Source organism: Silene latifolia, chromosome 11 (assembly GCF_048544455.1).
Source record: "Silene latifolia isolate original U9 population chromosome 11, ASM4854445v1, whole genome shotgun sequence".
NCBI classification, from domain to species: domain Eukaryota; kingdom Viridiplantae; phylum Streptophyta; class Magnoliopsida; order Caryophyllales; family Caryophyllaceae; genus Silene; species Silene latifolia.
The window spans coordinates 112,343,288-112,347,211 of record NC_133536.1 but is presented as its reverse complement, the minus strand read 5'-3'; the positions used below and the strand labels follow the sequence as shown (position 1 = coordinate 112,347,211).

General features: G+C 41.4%; 1 non-coding gene across 1 annotated transcript; it reads right to left on the bottom strand.

The window, feature by feature from the left end:
- Nucleotides 1-3,025: 3,025 nt before the first annotated feature.
- Nucleotides 3,026-3,132, bottom strand: LOC141616560 (small nucleolar RNA R71). Its single transcript, XR_012530899.1, has one exon. It is a non-coding gene; the product is annotated as a small nucleolar RNA R71 (small nucleolar RNA).
- Nucleotides 3,133-3,924: the final 792 nt, after the last annotated feature.

Sequence of the window (3,924 nt, the reverse complement as noted above, 5' to 3'; positions counted from 1 at the left end):
GGAGATCGTCGTCATCCCCGTCGTGTCAGTATACTCAAGGGTCTCGGGGTACTCTGGAGGCTCGATGCCCGCCGCCTCGACCTCCTGCAAGATCAGGTGATTTCCGTTAACCGATGATCGTTCATCGTATTTTCAAATAATCAAAAATGAAAGTGGATAAAGCACTTACCACAACCGGCCAGTACGCCAACCACCCGTAGAGGAACGCTGAGTAGTCCTCACCAGGAAGAAGGAGGGCGTCGCCACCAACACCAGCCAGGTCAGCCTCCCTCTCAACCTCAGAAGGCTCCCTAAACATCATCCGAGGAGGATCGATGGGAACCGTCAAGACGTCCCGAGAGCACTGACGAGCCAAGCGCTCACCCAAGTACCACACAGGACCCATCGACGTCCTCAATAGCAGCCGGCTCGAGCCCCTAGGTCGAAGGACCTCAGCCACAAAAGGAGGAGCGCCAGCGTACTCCTCCCAAGGCCTGGGCACCCGCTAGAAAAGCAAACGAAGGGTCATTCTTATGATCAGTTCTAAAGTAAAGAAGAGAGGCAAATAATGCAAGGTGAATGATGTGACCATAATTAGCGCATATTTAGCCCCCGAATTGCCATTGTTTCCATGCTTTTTAGTGCCTATTTGGGTCATTTCTTATCTTTAGTTCTTTGTTTTGCATATTCTTTGAGATTTTGATCCCTTGGTAGGAAAGGAGTAAGAATCTTGCATTTTCATGGCAAAACGAGGCTAAATTGATCGTATTCAATGACCAAGCATCAAGGAGAGACAAGACTAGAAGGCCTTTGTACATAGCATAGTAGAAGAGCATTGTTGAGAAAAGGATCCTTGAGTCCCCAAGGAAATCCCCAAGGAATTCGTGAAGAAAAGGGAAGAAAAAGAAGAAGGAAAGTTGCTGAACTACAATCCGAGCGGATTGTAGAGAATCCGTCCGTCCATCCCTGTCCGAGCGTCCTCACCAGGAATCCGCTCGGATCCACCATGCCCAGTCCGAGCGTCTTGTTCCTCCATCCGCTCGGATCGTCCTCCCCAAATCCGGCCGTCCCGACTTCCAGCCGCACGGATCACAAAGACAAAGATAGTTTCGTTCTTCTAGCTACGAAATGGAGAAGCCCTTCTCTCGGATAATCCCGGAGGCTCCTTGCTCAACTTAAAAAGTGTAATTACTAGTTTAGCCCTTAGTTAACCCTAATGCATCCTCCCTAATTTTCACTATAAATACCCCATTAGTCTAATTAGAGGAGCATGTTCTTCTTATCAATTTTTAGAGTAGTTAATATCAATCAAATCTCTCTTCAATATTGTAATCAAATATTAATCTAGTTTTAATCCAAGTTTTAGTTCTTGAATCTCTCTCTTGTTCTTCATTTATTTTGGGTAATTAGAAGATTATTGGGTTTATTGGGAGATTGACAACCTTCCATCAATCATCAAGTTCTTCTATTATTCTTTGCATCTTTATTATTGGAATCATTAGTAGGTATAATCTCTTAATCCCTTTTTAATTATTGTTAATTACTTTCATTTATTCATCATGTTTCATTATGTTAGTATGATTGACAACCTTTCTAGCATGATCAACATGATAATGAGTGAGTAGTCTCTTAGCTAGGGTTTAATGGGTGATTAGGGAAACCAACATGGGGAATGATTCATGCTTAAATTAATATGCTTTCATATCTTATTTGCTTGCTTGTTTTGATCTTAATACATGCACATGTTATATTTGATGAAATGCTAAGCCTATGAATCCTTGCATTTACTATCATCTTCTATCCTTTCAACTTGACTTGTAAGACATAACCCAACTCGAGTCTTGTTAGACCATGCATGTGTTGAGTAGGGAAGATTAAGTCGACTTGTAGGTGTTGTACAATCCAAGAGATTCGGCTCCGGGACCCAAACTTTCCTAGGATTGTAAGATATAACCCAACTCGATCCATTACAACAATAATTGCTTGCTTATAATTTGAGAACATGTTTGTATGATCATATCCCATGAATCCCCTATGAACCCATGACACCCTAGTGCTTTTAATCAATTGTTTACACCCTTTATTTCATTTATCTTGCTAGTTTATTTTCATTGTTATTTTAGTTTAGTGACCTTCTACATCAACCTAATTTGTGACACCCCTAGACACCGCTAGTTACAATAGAATCTTCATTTCAATACCCGTCCCTTGGGATCCGACCTTTACTTGCCTCTTTACTAATTGTAGAGTTGTTTGTGAAGTATAAATTGTGTTTTGTATCGACCATTGACCAACGACCACATATATTTAATTGTGAACACCAAATGGCTCCGATCAAAAATGGCGCCGTTGCCGGGGACGGTGTTTAATTGATTTAAGATTTCTTTTATTGTTATTAGTAGTGTCTTTTTCACCTTGGGGAAGTAAAACTCCTCAAGGAATGTTCTAATTGTTTTCTAGTTGTTTGATATTTTGCATGTCTAGAAGGTTACAAAGAGATTTGTTACCTTTTGACCGTGAAATCGAAAGAACCTTGACGAATAATAGGAGACTTGTTAGGAGGAATTTGGGAGGTGTTGGTGAAGTTGTTCAACCCACTAGTGAGTTTGTCAATCCTTTCGCAATAGAAGGAGAAGAGAACCCATTTAACAATATCCCACAAAATCCACCTACAATGCCTAAATTCTCGTCACACTCTATACCCACCGAGGAGGATTTACCAAATGGTACTCCTACCCCACAACATCTCACCGGTAATTTTATTGCCAAGTCCGCCTTCATCCAACTAGTTGAGAGGAGCCAATTCGGGGGAATGCCTAGTGAGGACCCTCATTCTCATATGGAAACGTTTTGTGATTATTGTGAAGCTATCTCTCAAACGGGCGTGACTCAAGACCAAATAAGATGGGTCTTATTTCCTTTTTCGTTAATCGGCACCGCAAAGCAATGGTTGAAGGGCCTTGATAAGGCCACTCTTGGAATAGATTCTTGGAAGAAGTTAGCTCTAGCTTTCTACCAAAAATTCTACCCACCGGAAAAGACCAATATGCTAAGAGCTCAAATTACGGGTTTTAAGCAAAGGGATGAAGAGTCTTTGTATGAAGCTTGGGAGCGGTTCAAAGGTATTTGTCGCTCATGTCCTCACCATGGACTTAGCGAATGGTTCTTAGTGCAACAATTTTGGAATGGTTTATATGAAGATTCAAGGAACGTTCTCAATATGGGATCAAATGGAATGTTCACCGAAGTTGATGACAATCAAACATGGAACAAGATTGAGGAAATGGCGGTCCATAATTCGCAATATAGTAGGCCTCGCAAGGCCACTAGAGGAGGAAAGTATGAAGTGGACACCGTTACTCAATTGGGTGCTCAACTTAGCGCTCACATTGACACAATCAACTTGAAATTTGAACAAGCTATGGCTAGGCTTGAGGAAAACTCAAAATCATCGAAGCATCATGTCAACGCCATGACGGCATCCTCATCAATCCCAAGCGGGATATGTGAGAATTGTGGAACCTTGGGCCATGACTCAAGTGAATGTAGGGGAACGACCGAACAAGTTAATGCTTTCCAAGCTTACAAAAGTGGCACCCCTTATTCAAATTTTTACAATGAAAACACCAAGTTCCATCCAAATCTCTCATACAAGAGCCAAAATGTCCAAAATCCTCAACCAACATACACTCCACCACCCATGAGAAATCAAAATCAAAGACCCTTTTTCAATCAAAACCAAAGTTACCAAAACCAAAATCCATACAATCACCACAATGACCAAAGTTTTGATGTCCAAAAAGCGGTCCTTCAAATGCAAAAAAATCAACAAGAGTTTTTCACCCAAATGCAAAAGGATAGCCAAACAAAGGATACCACCATCAACAACATTCTAGCTCACACCAAGATGTTGGAAACACAGTTGACCCAACTAGCATCCTCAAA